The sequence below is a fragment of the Pecten maximus genome, chromosome 17 (genome assembly GCF_902652985.1).
Source record: "Pecten maximus chromosome 17, xPecMax1.1, whole genome shotgun sequence".
NCBI lineage: Eukaryota > Metazoa > Mollusca > Bivalvia > Pectinida > Pectinidae > Pecten > Pecten maximus.
This window is the reverse complement of record NC_047031.1, coordinates 6934110-6957200: the sequence shown is the minus strand read 5'-3', so window position 1 is coordinate 6957200 and position 23091 is coordinate 6934110. Positions and strand designations below refer to the sequence as shown.

General features: G+C 33.6%; 1 protein-coding gene across 1 annotated transcript in view; it reads right to left on the bottom strand.

Annotated features, from left to right (window-relative positions):
- The window catches only part of LOC117315868, a 548716-nt gene that overhangs the window by 447720 nt on the left and 77905 nt on the right, over positions 1 to 23091 (bottom strand). The gene's annotated exons all lie outside the window — the stretch shown is intronic.

Genomic DNA, 23091 nt, shown 5'->3' with positions numbered 1-23091 from the left:
TTATGAGTTCAAGGACTAAATACATATCAATAGCACATGCCAAGGGAATATCGTATTTATTTAACGTATAATTTCATAAGTCATTAATCATCAGTAGACTGTTACATTAAAACTTATTATTAAATTTTGATCAAGTGCAATGACTGCCAAAGAATCCTGTTGCAGCCATCGAAAAATGAATACATTTCATTTTCACTGCTTAATTAAAATATTCAATGTATCCGATAATCAAATACAAGTGTGTTTAAAACATATTCATGAAGAGCAAACAGTTCTATAAATTGTATTTTATTTATACCCGAACGAGAGTTAATTGTATTGAATTTACCGACACAAACAGTAATCGGCGTTCCACTGAGGTAAAAGAGTTACAATAATTTCAAAACAGAGACAAACAGTTTCTTAATAAAAACTCCTTCTTTAAATGTCCAAGGGATACCGGACTTGTCTATAAAGGCACGTCGTTTGACGCCTAACAACGTTTTATAGTCTAGACATTGATTAGACATCAAGCCAGATAGTTATATTCCGGAAGAGATACCTAGTAAAACATTATACTATAGTAAATACTACTATTACTAAGATTTCAAATAACTTGTTTTTTTATTCCTAGTAATATATTTTTTTTGTTCAGACCTTATTAATATCTACTCCTTCAAGGAGTAGTGTTATTTTGTCTCTGTGACCTCTCCTTGCTGCATACCTTAAAGAATCCCCCTAAAAATGTTAATAACCGACCGATAATATTTCGTTTGTAATCATTTTCAAATACGAAATAGTCACTTCAATATAGACTTTCTAATAGGTCATGAATCCATGGACTAGATACATATAAATAGCACAGCCCAACGAAATATGGTGTTTATCTAACCTATAATTACACAAGTCAGTCATCTTCAGTAAAAACATCTTATTAATTTGTGTGCACTGACTGCGAAACAAATCTGCGGCAGCCATCGAAAAATGAACACATTTCCATTTTAGCAACTAATTAAATTATGAACTCTCAATGCATCCGATAATAAAAAGCAAGCTGTTCTGTGAAACAAAAAGACAAAATGTTTCAGACGCTAATTGGCATTTTTTATTCATTTTCCTTTCATGATTATATACATACCAAATCATAATTGCATGGAATGTATACTAAAAGACTTAGAAGCCTTTGAGGTGATATTGATCTAGTTTTTGTGAAAAAAAAGTTCGAAAAGCCAAAATCAAAAATAGAGAAAAATACCTGTCATGTCGTTACTTATTCATTTCCAGACTAATATACAATTCCATCGCATTCGACTGGGAAATAAAAATAAGTTTCGACAGGTTAGATCTTATGTATAAGTTTCGGGCGAATATTTACATATGCGAAGAAATGTATAAAACTTGTAGCTGCAGACTATTAACAATGGCGTTCCCGATTTGGACAACCACCAAATATTTAATTGATGATAATAATTTGCATGACTTACTGAATCAAAATGACATATATTTCGAGTTCTGTTGTTTAAAATGACAAGATTATCGAATGCTTTACATGTAGATATTGTGATTGGGCTGATGTGAAAGCCTCTTCATGTTTTCTTAAAAAAAAACCAAACAAAAACAACAATATAATATGTTGAATGAAAAAATGCATACCCTGATGATAATATATACCATATTCAATACAGTTGTTCTTCATAATTGAAATTGCAACTGATAACGGCGAATCTCTAATGCAGTGCTCCACTCTCTATTGCTAATGAGACGTAGAAAATATGTCATGCACTCGATACTATAAACAGTGAAACCGGTTGTGCAAAATGTAACGCACTGGATTGTCAGTAAATATTTTGTTTTGTGTATATATCATATTATCCGACCAACCATCACTGCGCCTTTGAAGCGTTCTTTTTTAAGAACGCCGATGAGGGGCAGTAGTATAAGCTGTGGGTATTTCTGGCTAGGCGATTGGGTTACCTTAGATCGTGAGTTTGGTACAAATCAGAAAATTGTCTCCGTTCGTCCATTGTGTTGCTATGTTATGCATCGAATGATTCTCACAATGTATCATTTGAACTGTGTGTGCAATTCACATCAGGGCTCGAAATTGGCGATATTCCGTAGTAACTCGGATACCAATTTTCTCTTCGGGTACCAACCCCCGTATACCAGATATTCCGTCCGGATTACCGATCTTTCTCGTACCTGAATCGGTTCTTATTATATATGTATAATACACTGTTCATTTTAATATGTTTCTGTCGTGACTGGGTTTTATCAGGCAAGATGTCAGTGTGAGACACCCGGACAATAGGTCTGTCTAATTTCATCGCCCGAGGTGAATATCTTTCTACTTTTTTTACACCTCGCATCCCCCATTCAGTTCATAACAACAGTCTAAACAAAACATTTCCGGTAATAAAAAGTTGTCTTAAATAACTAGTTGTAAGACAATTAGTATTAAATCAATGACTTATTAAATGCAAGTAATAGGTCTGTCGTCATTCTTATATGAAAACGAGCGCACATTTCACGGCGAAAATTTACGAATACCCTGACTTCTTGCGAAACATGCCGATTGAAATTCCGTTCAAAAAGAATCGAAATCGGTACAAATACGTCCGGAAAACATGATGCCGGTATCCGATTCCGAGTTCAATTTATTGTCAACGACTGAAGACGACTGCTTTATTCCCAATGTATGCCGTTTGTGATGCACAATTGTTGGATTATTATTTAAATCCACTGATTTTGTTTATTAAGTTGATCAGAGATTCATTAAGCTTTCTACGTCTCTGAGTTGACCACTTCAGCACACACCACCTCGACATGTGAACGTCACATGATCATAATATCGTGACACAACGCGGCAGAATAATTACGTATGCGTAATAAAAATTGGTATTTTTGTGTGTGTACAAGATAAGGTCAATCGTGACAATTGAAATCGTTTGTTTTTCATCTTAATGACTATTACATTACAGTATCATTATGTAGGATGTAGCATAACGATAGTTCAAAGTTTTTCGAAAGTTAAAGTAAAATTTTAGAGCTGATTATTCATTACGGTCATGAATTTGATTTTTATTTTTTTCCCAATTTTGCCAATGCACTTAAATAAAAACGATTAACAAATTAATTGATTATCGTTGTATTTTTTTGTATACATATTTTCGTATTTCCTCATCAATGTATGTCTGTTGATAGAATTATTAAAGGGCTGACCTCACTTTCTGTTATGATCAGTTGCCAGTTATTGACCGTAAGCCGGTGTTTTTAGCTCACCTGGAATGAAGGTCCGGTGAGCTTATGTCCATGGCGCGGCGTCCGTCGTCCGTCCGTCCGTTCGTCGTCCGTCAACATTTGCTTTAAATCGCTACTTATCATAAAGTTATCAATGAATTTAAACCCAATTTAGTCAGACACATCCTTGGGGAGGAGTGACCCATTTTGCATAAATGGTGACTCTGACCCCAAAGGGGCCGGAGGGGCGGGGCCTTTTATGGGAAATTGAAGCAATTCCTTTAAATCGCTACTTATGTTTAAGTTATGAATGGATTTCAACCTAAATTGGTTAGGAACATCCTTGAAAGAAGCGGAACAGACTTTGCATAAATGGTGACTCTGACCACCAAGGGGCCGGAGCCCTATAGGGGAAATTGAGGCAATTCCTTTAAATCAATACTTATCATAAAGTTATGGAGGGATTTAAACCCAATTTGGTCAAAAACATATTTGAGAGAGGGGGGACAGATTTTGCATAAATGGTGACTCTGTCCCCCAAGGGGCCAAAGGGGCGGGCCAAATAGGAGAAATAGTTGTAATTCCTTTAAATTGCTACTTGTCATAAAGTTATGAATGGATTTCAACTCATTTCAGTCAGAAACATCCTTGGGGGAAGGGAAACCGATTTTGCATAAATGGTGAACCTGAACCACGAGGGACCAAAGGTGCTGGGCCCAATAGGGGAAATAGGGGTAATTCCTTTAAATCACCACTTGTCATAAAGTTATGAATGGATTTCATCCCAATTTAGTCATAAACATCCTTAGGGAAGGGGAACATATTTTGCATAATCGTTGACTCTGACTCTCAAGGGGCCAAATGGGCTGGCCCAATAGGGAAAATAGGGGTAATTCCTTTAAATCCCCACTGGTCATAAAGTTATGAATGGATTTCATCCCAATTTCGTCATAAACATCCTTAGGGAAGGGGAACATATTTTACATAATCGTTGACTCTGACTCTCAAGGGGCCAAATGGGCGGGCCCAATAGAAGAAATAGTTGTAATCACTTTAAATCGCTACTTGTCATGAAGTTATGAATGGATTTTAACTCATTTCAGTCAGAAACATCCTTGGGGGAAGGGAAACCGATTTGGCATAAATGGTGACTCTGACCCCAAGGGGCAGGAGGGGCGGGGCCCTATACGGGAAATTGAGGCAATTTCTTTAAATCGCTACTGATCATAAAGTTATGAAAGGATTTGATCCCAATTTGGTCAGAAACATTCTTAGGGAAAGGGGAACAGATTTTACATAAATGGTGACTCAGAACCCCAAGGGACCAAAGGGGTGGGGCCCAATAGGGAAAATAGAGGTAATTGCTTTAAATCGCTATTGTCATAAAGTTATGAATGGATTTCAACCGAATGGAATTTAGTCAGTAAATCCTTGGAAGAACGGGAACATATTTCGCATAAATGGTGACTCAGAACCCCAAGGGGCCAAAGGGGAATTAGTTGTAATTCCTTTAAATCGCTACTTGTCATAAAGTTATGAATGGATTTGAACTAAATAAAGTCAGAAACATCCTTGGGGGAAGAAGAACAGATTTGTATCAATGGCAACTCAGACCCCCAAGTGGCCGGAGAGCCAGGGTCCATAAGTGGAAATAGAGGTAATTCCTTTAAATTACGACTAGTCATAATGTTATGAATGGATTTCAGCCCGATTTGGTAAGAAACATTCTGGGAGAAAGCAAAACAAATTTTGCATTAATGATGACTTTGACCCCAATAGGGCCAAAGGGGCGGGGCCCAATAGAGGAAATAATGATAATTCCTTTTAAATCGCTACTAGTCATAAATAGCATTGTTTGAGCTTGACAAACAAAACGAATTGAACATGAATCTTATTTTGATATTTTGTCAAATCCAACCAGGTGAACGATACATGCCCAATGGGCCTCCTGTTTCTCCGGGTACTCTGGCAACAAACCAAAGCAAGTACTAAAGACGAGATATATAATGACTTGGATATGATTGGCAGAAAAGCAGTCCCTGTATGTCAAACCATTCCTTGTTGACCACCACGTCCAACTTTTGAGGTGGTATCGCCTTAACATTCTGCCAATAAGGTCGGCAGTAACACTACGCTACCAGATAATTTATCTGCTGGATTTGACATATCATCTCCTACAAAAACATATATAACCAAATCTAAATAATTATGCAATATGTCAAATCATCAACCTCAGCTATATATAGATCGTTAAACGAAATAAACCAAACCAAACTTAGGCTTCTACAGGAATTAAGTATCACAAACAGTTAAGGTAATGAATATATGGCAACATTATCCCAAACAATCAGTTACAAATAAAAATGTCAAAACTGAAACTAGTCGTTTCTTAAATTGAGGGATGTCATTAGTCGCAGTTCAACGTTTTCTAGTCTAGCTATTGGTAAGACATAGAACCCGATTCTTCTAATCTGTCAGACGTAATAGAATAGAAAAGCATACAAATGCATTATTAGTGCATCTGATTAACAGACACAGCCTTTTGTGTAAACTTGATTGTTATTCTTCATGCAATCACAAAGCAAATCAATCTGATGGATATCAAATTCAAAATATGTGAAAATTCAAGGTAAAGAAATAAAATGTGATATTATATGTTTCATGCTTTTCCCTTTAATGCTAAATAAGAAAATCACAAGGGTATGAGATGTATACTTAACGACTTTTCGAAACAAGTTTAGAATAAAACATTTAAAAAAAAAAAAAAAATCCATTTTATTTTGATAGAACTTCATATTTGAACCTCTAATTATGTACATACCAAATTAGAAAAGTGTGAGGGTTGTATACATATGAAAGCCTTGGATTTCTTTTCAATTGAGCTTTCATAAAAAAAAAACAATCTTCAAAACGTCTCGTAATTAAAACCTACAAATTATTATCATGTTATTTTGCCATAATTTAACTTCTTCGATAATAATAAAGGTACCTAAAAAAATGAGGGGCACGGGGTGTATATGTATGATCGAAGAATTCGTTCAAAAGATTACCATCACAACATAATGTGAGTATCAAAACTCATCTTAAAGTAAAAAAAAAAAAAAAAAACCCAAAAAACCGGTATTATTTAGAGACAATGCTAAATATTTCAACGTTATTTTGCCATGGTATTACACCTAGCACTCTGATAAGTTTACATTTCCTTACAGTTTTCAAGTAGAAGGATCCGTGAGTTGCTTTGAAAATAAGCAATTCTTTTTCAAATCAGTTAAACAGATTAGTGTTTTTCCTTAAATTATAGTCTAGAGTGTTCTCTTTTTTTACAACAGATGTTCCAATCTGCCAATATCTTTCTCGTTACGCAGTCATATTATCTGTCTTTAAAGGAGGTTGTTCGAATAAGTCGATTAGTAAATTTCTTTTTTTTTCCTGGCTTGATGATTTGCTATAATTGTGTTGCTATTACGAAAAAATATTGAAGGGAATCATTGCTATATATATATCAATAGCTAGAAAATGATTGCTTATACTATTATTAGCGAACAGTATCTAAATAAAATCTCTGTGGAGGAAATTATGATCACTTTTATAAGTTGCCATACTGCAGCTTCAACGGGAGGTTTTTGTATGGTGAAATAAGGCCAATCAAGTAGTAATTAGTTAAGGTATTAATCTGAAAACAGACATTAGCTATTTCTTGAAAGGACTCTGTATTCAATTATCCGTCAAACGATGTCCAAACTTATTCGGTAAGAGACGTCGTCGTATAACGCCATCAAAGCCTTTTCCAAAGAATCGCCCTGGCAAATGGTAAGAACCGACAGTAATATTTATTTCTTAATCTGTATTTTTAACATGAATTAGTTACTTCATATGTTGGATTTAGAATAAGTTTTGAATCCACGGACTAGAAACATAACATTTGTCAACGAAATATCAAAGTTCTTCAATCAATAATTTCAGGGGTTAATACTTATTAGTTTACTGTTACATTAACAATCATATTAATGTTTGAACAATGCAATGGCTGCAAAGCATACCAGCAACGACCTTTGGAAAATGCTGATATTGCAATATCAGTATATAATTAAATATGAGTTCTCAATGCATCTGATAAACACAAGCTATTTTGTGAACTTGATTCAAATTCTAAAAGCTATCACCAAAGAAACTTTAATCTGAAAAACATTTAGTGCAAACTAAGTGTGGACGGAGCGATAATAAGCTGTGCCTTATAAGGGTGTGCTATCAGGTAAACTGAAACTTCAGTCAATTCCATCCGATGCACGCACTTCTTTTCAGTACCTGTATTAGATTTTTTTGTATTAATATTTACATTTGGCAACACTGTATCCCATTGCCTGAATGCTTATCTAGGTTACATCGATGAGCATATAAATGAAGTTCACATGGCGTGATTGTTACGCCATTTTGATCAACGTCGTGGAGATGCTCTGCTATGTTATCAGGATAAATCAAACGTACGAATGATAATGATTTAGAACTAACATGACATCATCTTTTACGCTATGTTGGTCATCGTCACGGCATCATGTATCAAATTATTATCTATTGATAAGTTGTATAAAATCTTACGCTATGAAGTATAATATTATCCCATTGGTCACCATGGTGCATGTCTTATAAAATACGTTAAACTGTATCTGCAATTACCACAGCTACGATTTAACTGTATTTGATAATGTGATTGTTCTTCAGTGGTTGATATCTTTCCTCTTTTGTTTGTAAAGGGTCTCGTAACATATCTATACTGTGATGATGGCAAATCGCCGGTGCTTATTTTTTTATTACCTGTGTTAATTCATCTTTGATGATATCTCAATAAAGTTGAATTGTGTTATATGTTTCTACCACAATGATATCGACTTGAATCATAGAGGAACGTAGTCAAGTATAATATCTCGAATGTAATTAAGGTGTAAAAGAGGCGACCTCGACCCTGTGATGTGGTGTCATATGATTATTGATGAAGTTAATAACTATTGCAAATTGGGTCCAAGTTCGAATTGACCAAACAAAAGATCGTAAGGTCGTACCCCATAGTTATAGCATAATAGCGTATGTGTATATCCAACAGTATGGTAATTATTACAATGGCCTGAGAGAGGAATAACACAGCGTATTGTGGTAGAAAATCACATTACTTTTTGTGTTCTTTTTAAATATGATTTTTTGTTAAGTATTTATCTGACTACATGCAATATGTTAAAAGCATTAAACTTTTTTTTTCAAAACAGTTCGCTTTTATCATTTCTGAAGTCTGTCCTTTTTCAATTTCATCCGACATGATCATTTCCAATATTGAGCCAAAGAGATCATTTTCTGTCAAGGATCATCACCATTTATTGAGATTCGTTACCATATAATCAAGCAGTTTACTCGTTATCAACAATTAATTCCTGTTTCCGTCCCGACGCAAAATGTCCCTCAGTATGATTTTTTTCTAATTAGTTATGTTGGTTCCTTTTGCCTGATTTAATCATGCGATTTGATTCATCTTCCTATCCAGTGACATATGCTTAACACAAAGTAGCCAAATAATATGGTTTGCTTCATTACCGCCTACATCTTAAAAGTTTCGCATCAATAACTAAACAGATAGCATACTATATTTTAAAATTGTCATCGTTAGTTGTATATATATATCCTAATCAACCAAAAAGAACATTGTAGGTTTAACAGTGTAGCGAATCTTATTTTATTTTATATACTACTATGCTTTCAGATACTTTAATAGGTGTATCTCTCGTAGTAATTATAACATTATTATCCAGCGCAAACATATGTAAATATAATAATGCATTATTACAGCTTTTAATATCTGCTCATTTGTAAAGAACCAATGTTACGATGTCATTGTGACCTTTCCTTACTGCATACACACAAAAAAAAACATTACACGTTATAACTCCATGGACTAGATTCATAACAATTGTCAACGAAAAGAAATGTTTCATCAATAATTTCACAAATGATTTATCATAAGTTATTCCCTGATAACAGTGTATCGTACCTTTGCCGTCAACATACTGATGACAAGATATAGCACAAAATCTCAAATAAAATGTCATGGTTCGACCACGCCGAGTGATATTTTATTTCCGTACAACATTTAACAAGATTTACAATTCTTGAAATCACCCCTCGACAGAATACGCATGTCCTCGATATTCCCCTTGCATTCTGTATAGAATAGTTCATCGCAAATTTGACAAAGATATCTGTCCCCGAATATATAGATAAACAAAATTACAGCCAAACTAAAACAGGTTTTCAACGGTCAACCTGTTCTCGCTTATAGGATACACGCGTGAGTCGTACCCGCTTTTCCACTCGGAAACGATTGGCACTTTCGTTACCGGATACTCAAGCGCCATAACACGGCCCTCTCATAACTATGATAAAATAATTTCGTTCTGATTTGTTCCCATTCAAATGATTGAAATTATATATCTCATATAACACTGTTACGTGCCTTCACCATCAACATACTGCTGACAAGATATAACACAAAATCTCAAATAAAATGCAATGGATAGAATTGGCAGAAAAACAGTCCCTGAATGTCAAATCGTTGCTTTTGGTCCACCACGTCCAACAAAGAAACCCGTGGCGATACGTCTCTGATTTAATATTCTCCCACCAAGTCCTGCAGTAACACTACGCTAATTCATCTGGTTTCTTCATTTTGTTTCCTTCGTATTTCCACTGGTAAGTATGTTTATTTTTTATACGATAAACTTGCGACGATACTGACACGGCAGCACGACTACTAGTAAAGTTTTCCTATTTTTCAATTGATCAGGTATGGTAAAACAACCTTAATTAATATGGGGTGTGGATGAGGTTTCAACAAAAAACGGCACGTTGTGCATGCGACTTCAACTTTCATTTTGCCGATGCATTCGTGATCGTAGCTTGGATCGGCTGTCAGGGCAACGACGAGGACCGTGGTCTTACCACAGTGTTGAATCCTGGAAACTTGCACTTACAACAGAGAACTTCTAACTATACCTTATGTCTTCAGAAATCATATGTTAATAATCAATTGAATTAATAACGATCCATTGCATAGTCTATCAACGTTGTTCGTTTCTTTATGGCGATTTCGGTACTTAAAACACTAAAACACCAATATTGAAGCATGAACATTAACACTTGCTCTATAGATCGTCCTAGAGCACTATACTACCCAAAATCAATACTCATGAAACAGATAAGAGTGTGAAGGTATTTGTACCAGAACAACAAAAAGTGACTACATTCTTAAGCAAATGACAAACATCGTCAAAATTATTTTTAAAAAGTAGTCAATTAATCGGTACTTCGTCAATTAAAACCAGTTTATAGCGCTGTTATGTTACTGTACATGAATAAATATACTGAATGTACTGAACTTTTCCTCGATTTCTAAGTACGATGAACAAGTGTATCGCGTTTGTTTGTACGGCAAAATACGTAAGTCGGGTGCTCTGATCTAATGTATCGACCAAGTGTTAATGTAGGCCTTCGCGCCGGTCATGTGACCACGAGAGAACACGATGACAGATGAAAACATCCCGATAAGGACGTTGGACACCCAACATTAATATATTATAAATGCAACATTAAGTCGCATGCGCATTTATTTTCTCGCGAAATTTGCCAAAATCCCGTGACAATTATACTATATTGCATGAATGTTTTCCCCCTTGACTTGCAGTGCGTCCTAAGATCGCGAGACTATTTCGGCAGTACTCGACGAATTGGAGTTGTCCTCCGTGTGACAATTGTGAATTACAATATTAAGTATACAGCCAATTTCAGCCGAACTTGCACAGCTTCGTATCCGCTTTCCCACTCGAAAACGCTGGACACTTTCCGCAATCTGATACTAACGGACCATACAGCGGCCTTCTCGTGCCCTTTCAAACATGGGAAAACGATTTTATTCTTATATTTTCCATTTAAACGATTGAAATCATATATTTTTACACTAAAATTATAATAATGTTTTATCATATACTGATCTTGGATGGAATTGCGACGTTCATGCCGGTATAACACGATTAACACTGGTTAAAAATGAAACTCCCTATTTGGAATCCGTATCATTTCAATTTGTATGCACGTAGAAAGTTTATATTTGGTTTATTGAAATGCTGATTTCAAGTGTTAATCCGATGATGGGATATAGTCCAAAGTGGTTAGAAAGAATATAGACTTTCTTTAAATTAAAGCTATAGAGTGTTATCTTTTTTTGACAACATATATTCTAGACTTTCAAATCCTATATCTCATTTAGCAGCCATAATTGTTGTCTAACTAGTTGAATAAATCTAACAGAAGATGAAAAATGATTGGTAACACTATTCTTATTGACATGTATCGAAGCAAAATCTTGGTAGATGACATCGATATCACCCTTATACGTTGAAATACTAAGGCTTCTACAGGAATTCAGTATCACCAACCGTTAGGGTAATGAAAATATGGTAAAATTAGCCCCAACAATTAGCTTAAAGTAATAGTGTCAAAACAGACATTAACCATTTCTATGAACATTTCCTGCGCCTATCTTATGTCTGAAGATGTCCAAGAGACACAAGACTTGCTTATATTGGGGCACCTGATTTGTCGCAATTCAACGTTATCTAGTCTACCTATGGGTATGACATAGAGCCTGATTCTTCTAATCCGTCAGACTTCAAACCGTATAAATGTTTACTCTACTTAGTATACCACAATGCTTACAGATAGATAAATCTTTGGATCCCTCATCCTAATTATAATATTACTACTATTATTGATATGATAATGTAGTGATATTATATATATATATATATTTACATATTTAACTTTATACACAATGTAATATTAATGCACTTGATTAACAAACACAAGCTATTTTGTAATCTGGTTGTAATTCCTCGAGTAAATACAAAACAAATCAATCAGATGAATATTAAATAAGGATATGTGAAAATTGCAGATAAAAAAGAAGAAAAATGTGATATTTTCAACGCACAATAACCATATTTATCCCTTTAATGATAAATACCCAGATCAGAAGGGTATGGGAAGTATACTTAACGACTTTCTTTGAAATTAAAAGCATGGTTCAAAACATTGCTAAATCTAAGAAAAATAAATAATAAATATATTCCATATTTTTTGCCAGAACTTTATGTCTAGACCTCTAGTAATGTACATACCAACTTAGAAGAGAAAAGGTTGTATACATATGAAAGCCTTGGATTTCTTTTTAGTTGAACTATAACAAATTAACGAATGAACATACGAAATTTGAAAGGAGCGGGTGTTTATGAATGAACTAAGGCATCTTCCAAAAAAATACGCCTAAAAAAATTGTAAGTATTAAAAGTCAACTAAAGTAAAAACAAAAAAAAGTGAAATTTGGAGAAAATGCGAAATATTTTCCTGTTATTTTGCAATGACATCACACCTAAACCTATGATATATTTATATATCGAATTAAAAGGGTGTGGAGTGATTCATGTGGACATATATGCTTTCCAAAATGTTACCTAAAAGCTGTGCGGTTTTGGGGTAACACATAAACGGATGCTGGACGACAGGTTACAGGGAAACTCCGAGTGGGGAATCATTAACATCTTCAAATACTTTGTAAGTGGAAAGATCCTTATCCCTAACATAGTGGAAAGATCCTTGATTTTCTTTGAAATTTTGATATTAAGTATTGTTTAGATTATGTGATATTTTTAAAGTGGTTTGAATGATGACTGTTTTTCATTAACAATATAGCTCTAGCGTATTATCTTTGTTCACAAGAGATATTCGAAACTGTCACTTTCTTTTCAATTAAGCATTTTTAATATCTATTTTACTGGTTAAAATGAGACCGTTTGAGTCGGCCGATCGGTGAAATTCGTCTTTTTACAGGTTTGACGATTTGCTTTAGTTGTGTAGATATTACGAATAAGTATTAAAGTGAAATATTGAAATAGTTGTAATTTAGATATTGTTGGATTGCAATGAAGTTTGGTATGTAGATATATCATAGGACGCCGGTTATGTTTGCAACCTCACTTTAACATTTTTCTAAACAAAATTACTGCCATTTCCCAGTCACTGAGTGGTCCAAATTAAGATATTGTCCGATTTTAATGAAATTTGATATGCATGTACATCATGGGACACGGGTCCCCCTGGTCACCAAAATTTCAGGTTTTACCAAAATGGTCGCCATTTCATGGTCATTGATTGGTCCAAATTTAGATATTGTTTGATTTCAATGAAATATGGGTATAATGGGACAGCAAATTCAACTTTATGGGTTTCATTTGCTCGGCAACAAGACAGTTTTACTTATTTTTGTTTAACATCCTACTAAAAACCAGGGTCATTTAAGAACGTGCCGGGTTTTTGTGGTGGATGAAAGCTGGATTACCCCTAGAAAAACCACCGACCTCCGGTCAGTACCAGGTAACTGCCCCACATGGGTTTCGAACACGCCACCCTGAGATGGACAGCTAGTGATAAAATGTTGGGACACCTTAATCAATCGGCCCCGCGGCCCAACAACTAACAGATATTCCTCTCATTGGTTGACATTTAGATATTAAGCGATTTTGATGGAAACTGCTGTCATCTGAAACAGAGTTATCGCCCCTCACTATGCTTCATTCTTTCTGTAAAATCCTGCAGGTGTCACCCAACTAGTTAAGCAGTCTTAATATTTATTTTACTAGTTCAAATAAGACTGTTCCTGTCGGCCGATTAGTGAATTTCTTCTTTTTCAGGTTTGATGATTTGCTATAGTTGTGTAGCTATTACGAATAAGTGTAATATTAAAATATTAATATATAAAGCCGGAAAAAGAGTGATAACAATGTTATTATCGCACATTATATAAATGTAATCGTGTTAGGGCAAATTATGATCACACCATATGTTGACATACGGCAGCTTGTACGAGAGGTCATCATCAAAAACCGTTAGAATATATGATGACATCAACCCGTCAAATAGTTACAAGCAATACTTTCAAAGCTGTCTTTAGCAGTTTCTTGAAAGATCTCCTCCCGTTGTTCGCCTAACGATGTCCAAGTGATACCAAACTTGTTTATTACGGCATGTGATTTGATGCTGTTTAACGTTTTCTAGTCTAGCTATTGGTTAAACATCAAGCCAGATAAAAACATACTATGCAAAATACTGCCTTTATTTGGCTTTCAGATAAATTGATCTTTGTGTCTAGGAGAAGTGCTAGTATGTCTTTGTGACCTCCCACTGCTGCATACATTAAATACATGCATACATGCCTTGATAATTTGCTATAATTGTGTTGCTATTACGAGGAGGCATTATAGGGAAATATTGGAAATGATCGTTAACACAATTATCATCGAACAGTATTTAAATAAAATCGTTGTAGGTGGAATTATGATAAGTTGCCATACTGCAGCTTGAAGAGGAGGTTAATGTATGGTGAGATAAAGTCCATCAAGTTGTAATTAGTTAAGGTAATGATTTCAAAACAGACATTAGTTATATCTTGAAAGAACTCCTTATTCCATTGTCCGTCTAACGATGCCATAATACATAATACGTTTTCTAGTCTACCTAATGGTTAGACAGCAAGCCTGGTATATCTATTTCAGAAGACTGACAGAGGTTAACAATACTATATTCAATACTGCTATTACAGCTTAATCCTTGTATCGTCTGTAATGATAATACTATTATTATTATTATGCGCAGATATGTGTTAATAAGGTAATACATTAAAACACTTAAAACACTTACCTTATTAATGTCTGCTCCCTTGTCAAGGAGTAGTTTTACTATGTCTCTGCTGACCGTACATTGCCGCCATTCCCAAAGGATCCCCCTGGATAAATGGTAGGAACCGACAGCAATATTTAGTTCTTAATATGTATTTTTAACATGAATTAGTTACTTCATATGTAGGATTTCTAACATGTTATGAATCTACAGGCTAGATACATAGCATTTGTAAACGAAATATCATATTTTGTTAATCAATAATTTCAGGGGTAACCGATCATCAGTTGACTGTTACATTAAAAAAATCATATTAATGTTTTAATAAGTGCAATGACTGCGAAACACACCTGCATCGGCCTTTGGAAAACGCTAATAGTGCAAGTTCAGTAAAGAGTTAAAAATACTAGTTCTCAATGCATCCGATAAACAAACCAAGTTTTTTGTTTACTTGATTCAAATTCTAAAATTTATCACCAAAAAAACTTGAATCTGATAATCAGTTAGTCCAAAATGAGTGTGGGCAGAGCTATAAGGATGTGCCTTATAAGGATGTGCCATCAGGTAAACTGAAACTTCAGTCAATTTCATCCGATGCACACACTTTTTTCAGTACATGTATTAATTTATTGATTAATGTTAACATTTGGAAACACCGTATCCCATTGCCTGAATGTTAATCTAGGCTACATTGACGAGCGTATTAATGCAGTGAAGATCAAATGGCGTGATTGTTACGGCATTTTGATCAACCTTGTGGAAATGCTCTCCTACGTACTATAGATGAATCAAACGCAGTGAGGACATGACGTCATTTTGGCGCTGTGATGATCATCGTCAATGCATCATGTATCATGTTATTTTTAATTAATTAAGAAATAATTAACGATGATTCGTGTATTATTGTTGGATATACAACGAGGACGAGGATATTTTGCAATTAGATTAATAACGAAGGCCGCAGGCCTGAGTTATTAATTAAAATTTCAAAATATCCGAGTCCGAGTTGTATATCCTACAACAATACACGAGTCAAAGTTGATTATTTCTATTCTTCCATGTACTGTTTAGTTCTGAGATCGACCTCTTTCTAATAGAAAAACGGGGAAACCTTGTAATTTATTTCTTAAATGAAATATACAGGCAATACAGTACTACGATCAAGAGCATCTATCATATGGCATTGATTTTGAAAATTTAAAAATAAGGATAAAAAAAAAAAAAAAAAAAAAGTGGGGGCCTCCGTAGGATTCGAACTCGCGTCGTGATAAACAAATATTGAAAGACTAACCTATTAGCCCACTCGGCTATAGTAACCTTTTATGAAGCGGGTGAATATTAGATATTTAAAATTGTAACAGCCGTGACTCACGAGCGTGGGTTATTGGAAAATAATACATGTTTTTTTTACCAATCAAAACTGGCGTTTCATAGCAAACATGCTAGAATAGGTTGTATACACTCTTACGCTATGCAGAATAGTAATTATCCCCTTTGGTCACCATAATGCATGTTTTGTGAAATAGTTTAATTGTTTCTGCACTTATCACAGCTATTATTTTACTGAATTCAATAATGTGATTGTTCTTCAGTTGTTGATATCTTTTCTTTCCCCTTTTTTTTCTACATGGGTCACATAACATATCTATACCGCGACGATGGCATTTCTTCGGTGCTAATTTTTCTGCATTACCTTGGTTAATGCATATTTGATGATATCCCAATCAACTTGAATTTTGAGATATAGAGGTTACACAGTGAGTGTCTGTTGGATATGGAATTTTATTTCATCTGAGTAAGGCTGTTTTGTGTGCGTGTAACATGTTTCTACCACGGTTATATCGGCTTGAATCAAATAGGAGCGTTGTCAAGTATAATTTCGCGAATGCAACTGAGTTGTAAAAGAGACGACCTGGACATTTTGATGTTTGATAATACCTGGATATTTTGATATTGATTTTGTTGTTTTTCAGTATGATTTTTACTCACTTCATGCTATACATTACAAAAAACAAAACAAAAAGCAAAAACAAAAACAAAACAAAAAACACACAATTTTCTTTTTAAATTAATTTTTTTTTTAAGATTAATTTTTATTTTAATTTCTGAAGTGGTCGTTATTTTTTCAATTTCATCCTATTTGAGAGTTTCCAGTGTTGTGCCGAACTGATCACTTTCTCTGAAGGGACATAACTCTATACTTGTTACCATGCAATCAATCAATTTACTAGTTACAAACAATTGTTTGATTCGTCACGACTCCAAATGTCCATAATACATGTATTTTGTATCCATTTCTATATGCTAAATGCAAACTATCAAACTAAAAAAAATTGGGAGTCATTACCGCCTACATAATTAATTAAGGTTTTGCATCAAGAACTTGTCATCATTGGGAGTATATATATCAATTTACCAAAAGTTGTTTGCTTGTTTTCTACCAGTGTTAAAAAGAATTTATGAGACTCCACGTTAAGGTCTTACTTCATTCAAACTTGTCCAGCTTTTATCTGTACGTAACAGAAAAGATTTATGTAATCTCGGAAAGTATTTACAATCAAGCTTGTTATCACGGTCCAGAATTCATTCTTAGTTTAATTTGATCTCATTTACTTATTTTTGTAATATTTCATTAGTACATTTTCCGTCTCCTGCATTTTCGGTATAGTCCATCCCCTGACAGCACCACTTGACATATAGACCCTACTATTGTTTTGCTAATATATTTTACTTAGCCCCTTTTTCAGAATTGCTGCCGATTCTTCAATTATTCACCATCAATTATGAATTAGTATTTATGTTAAAAATTGCATTTGTCACTTTAGAGCCGCCCATCTTTATAAATCTCTTTATCTTGTACCTATAATTGTTTTCGAATGCAATGTACAAGATCATGTTTATTATTTTATGATAGAATTATTACGTATTTCATATGATTGACTATATACTATGTTATTATGTATATGTATCCTTATGAGCCGTTAGGCTTAACGTGAATAAACAATACAATACTGTTAAGGCTACCCACTCCCAATGGAGACAAGTTACCATTAGACCAATTGTATTTCATGGACATTTCTTTTCCACCACTTTGGGCATATTACTGTCACAACAGAGTTATTCTTGATGTTATGTTATATCTGCTTTTTCTTTAGACTGGAACGTATCTGTTCTTTCCACATAATTACATTAATAGACGCATGTTTTGGTGAATGAGACCTTTTTATTTAAATCATTTCTTGTTGTTGTTGGTGTTGTTTTTAATACCGAAATTATGATCCGCAAATTGCACTAATCAAAGTTAATGTTTCTCGTCGTAAGTGCAATATTAGATATACGCATATGTTTCTATGCGTCAGCGTTAACAATAACGTTACACACTTCAATACATTTATTGCATAAAAGGACTTTAGTCTTCAGTAATTTTACCTATTTTGCATTTCTACCAATTTGTTTCATTTGTGAAGTCTTCAGTCATTTTACCTATTTTGCATTTCTACCACTTTGTTTTATACGTGAAAAATGCGTATCAGATTTGAAATACCCGAAACATTCACATTAAAGTTACGATTCAGGCGCTGAACTAAAACACACCTTAAACTTAGTAAGGCATCCAAGTTTAGATAGTCCTATTTTGTTTTATAACGCCATGATCATATTGCTTACAACGGAATTTGATCTGAGGACATGTTGAATTGATATATAAACGCCTAAGCATCAGCATCAAAGAATGTCCGAAAGTAAAGGAAAAGTTCAGTACTGCTCTGATGTTACAAAATTCAACTGACTGATATATAAACATGTAGTGTATGTGAATTATCGGAACTTACAAATTTAGAAATAAAAAAAATTCCAAATGAAGTTCTGTCTTTCCAACTTCTGACATTTGACATTACAACTGTTTGTAAGTTCTTACTGCATTAGGGTTTGTACCTCGATCCAAAAGCACTTGCACTCCGACTTTATCGCCATTAATAGCAGCGTATCGCAGTTAATGTGACCACCAGAGAACACGATGAGAGATGACACCCAACATTATTATATTATAAATGCAACATTAAGTCGCATACGCATTTATTTTCTCGCGAAATTTGCCAAAATCCCGTGACAATTTATACTATATTGCATGAATGTTTTCCCCCTGGGCTTGCAGTGCGTCCTAAGATCGCCAGACTATTTCGGCAGTACTTGACGAATTGGAATTGTCCTCCGTGTGGCAATTTTGTATTACAATATTAAGTATACAGTATACAGCCAATTTCAGCCGAACTTGCACAGCTTCGTATCCGCTTTCCCACTCGAAAACGCTGGACACTTTCCGCAGCCTGATACTAACGGACCATACAACGGCCTTTTCATGCCCTTTCAAACATGATAAAACGATTTTATTCTTATATTTTTCATTTAAACGATTGAAATCATATATTTTTACACTAAAATTATATTAATGTTTTATCATATACTGATCTTTGATGGAATTGCACTGTTTATGCGGGTATAACACTATAAACTCTGGTTAAAACTCCCTATTTGGAATCCGTATCATTTCAATTTGTATGCACGTAGAAAGTTTAATTGGTTGATCGAAATGCTGATTTCAAGTGTTATTCCGATGATGTGATATAGTCCAAAGTGGTTAAAAGGAATATAGACTTTCTTTAAATCAAAGCTATAGAGTGTTATCTTTTTTTGACAACATATATTCCAGACTTTCAACTCCTATATCTCATTTAGCAGCCATAATTGTTGTCTAACTAGTTGAATAAATCTAACAGAAGATGAAAAATGACTGGTAATACTATTCTTATTGACTTGTATCGATGCAAAATCTTGGTAGATGAAATCGGGATCACTCTTATACGTTGAAATACTTTGGCTTCTACAGGAAGTCAGTATCACCAACCGTTAGGGTAATGAAAATATGGTAAAATTAGCCCCAACAATTAGCTTAAAGTAATAGTGTCAAAACAGACATTAACATTTCTATGAACATTTCTTTCGCCCATTTTATGTTTGAAGATGTCCAAGAGACACAAGACTTGCTTATATTGAGGCACGTGGTTGGCCGCAATTCAACGTTATCTAGTCTACCTATGGGTATAACAAAGAACCTGATTCTTCTAATCCGTCAGACTTCAAACCATATAGATGTTTACTCTACCTCGTATACCACAATGCTTGCAGATAGCTCAATCTTTGGATCACCCATTCTAATTATGATATTACTACTATTATTGATATGATAATGCAGTACTATTATATATATATACATTTACATATTTAACATTATACACAATGTAATATTAATACACTTGATTAACAAACACAAGCTATCATGTAATATTGGTTGTAATTCCTCAAGTAATTACAACACAAATCAATCAGATGAATATCAAATAATAAAAGTGAAAATTCAAGACAAAAAAAAAAGAAGAAAAATGTGATATTTTCAACGCCCAATAACCATATTTATCCCTTCAATGATAAATACCCAGATCAGAAGGGTATGGGAAGTATACTTAACGACTTTCTTTGAAATTAAAAGCATGGTTCAAAATAATTGCTAAATCTAAGAAAAATAAATAATAAATATATTCCATATTTTTTGCCATAACTTTATGTCTAGACCTCTAGTAATGCACATACCAAATTAGAAGAGAAAAGGTTGTATACATATGAAAGCCTTGGATTTCTTTTTAACCGAGCTTTGATAACAAAAAAAAAAAAAAAAAAAAAAAAAAAAAAAAATTAGTTGAACTATAACAAATTAACGTATGACATACGAAATTTGAAAGGGGCGGGTGAATATGAATGAACTAAGGCATCTTCCAAAACAATACGCCTAAAAATATTGTAAGTATTAAAACTCAACTAAAGTAAAAACAAAATAGTGAAATTTAGAGAAAATGCGAAATATTTTCCTGTTATTTTGCAATGACATCACAACTAAACCTATGATATATTTATATATCGAATTAAAAGGGTGTGGAGTGATTCATGTGGACATATATGCTTTTCAAAATGTTACGTAAAAGCTGTGCAGTTTTGGGGTGACACACCAACGCGGATGCTGGAACGACAGGTTACAAGGAAACACCGAGTGAGGAATCAATAACATTGTCAAATACTTTGTAAGTGGAAAGATCCTTAACCCTAACATAGTGGAAAGATCTTTAATTTTCTTTGAAATTTTGATATTAAGTATTGTTTAGATTATGTGATATTTTTAAAGTGGTTTGAATGATGACTTTTTTTTCATTAACTATATAGCTCTAGAGTATTATCTTTGTTCTCAAGGGATATTTGAAACTGTCACTTTCTTTTTAATTAAGCATTTTTAATATCTATTTTACTTGTTGAAATGAGACCGTTTGAGTCGGCCGATCGGTGAAATTCGTCTTTTTTTCAGGTTTGACGATTTGCTTTAGTTGTGTAGATATTACGAAGTATTATAGTGACATATTGAAATAGTTATAATTTAGATTTTTTTTTTGTTCCAGACAAACATATACATCAATACGCTCTTAATTACGTGCATGTAATAAATTTTCATGAATGCTCATACATTTGTGGTGTATTTTAAATCTACTATAATCTATTATTACATTCTTAATTATTGGGCATTATAGTGTATGTAGAATTGAAAACAATCAACCAATGAATATATTGACTGGAGCTAATTGAAAAAAATGGGATTGGGGGATAGTTTGGATAACAGTAGAAGCTGATTTAGAAATGGAAATAGAAAGACAAGAGAGAAAGGAAACATAAACGGAAGAAGAGAAGAAGGAACGAGATTTCCGACGAAAGCAAAGGCAATTTCTGAAAGGGTGACAAAAATAACTGACTATTGCTAATAAAACATTTAATGTTAAATGAAGTTTTCAGGTTTCTAATTAGAGTGGGTAAGTAAAGATCTTTACCTAAACACTTTTGACAATAAATATAGCGCTTCATATTTAGTATTATAATATTTTCTGCTCTGTTATTTTGCTTTGGGTTTTGTGCTATTTTACCAAACATGAAATCTTTTTTACATACATTAAATGTCTCATTACAAGTACCTTGCACCCAAATTTGGAAATTCATAATTAAATGTTGAACTTTATTACATTCCCAAAGTACATGCTGTATTGTTTCTTTTTCTATGAAGCAGACATTACACAAATCAGACTGAACAAATTGAATATTTTTCAAATAAGTGTTTGTAGCTAAGACATGATGATTAATTCTAAATTGCAACCATTGTAGTTTTGAATTTTGATTTGTGTCAAAAGGCAATCTGTATATTTTTTTCCCCATTCCTCAATATGTATATTTCCAACTATGGTGTCCCACTTTTTTTGGCCTGTAGGCAATACATTATTTTTATTCAATACAGTATACATATCTCTTGTACCTTTTTTTACTTTTAATAACAATATCAATATGCAGTGGTATCAATGGTAATGTAAGTTTTTTTTTTCGAAATTCCATCCTAATCGTTTAACTGCCAAAAGAATACCATTATAATCAAGGAAGTTAGTATTTAAATTAAAAGCTTCATTAAATTCATTCTGTTGAAGAAAGCTGCCATCTTCTTTAAGTAAATCATTTATAAAAATCACACCTTTATCAAACCATTGCTTATAAAATACCGTATTATTACCTATTTTTTATTAAATCGTTATACCAAATTGGTAGAGATAATATTTGTTCAGGCATAAATATTTTGATTTTCCCTCTTAATATATTCCACGCATTAAAAACATCAATCCAAAATTTGCTATGAAGTACATTTTTGATATTATATTCAATATATCTATTTCCTAACGTTAAAAGCTTATTTCTATTAATTTTTGTAAAAAGAAGTGTTAGCCAATTTGACTGTTTAAGACAAATATTTCTAATCCATGTTGATTTTAAGGCCATTTTAAAATGTTGGATACTAACCATTTCCAAGCCACCTTCATAACATTTCACAATATATCTCCTTTGACCTTTGCTATTGGACAACCCCAAAGGTATTCATTGAACATATTTTGAATCTCTTTCATAGTAGATTGGTTAGGTGATGGTAATCCTATAAATAAGTGTGTAAGTATTGGTAGTAGCAGTGTTTTT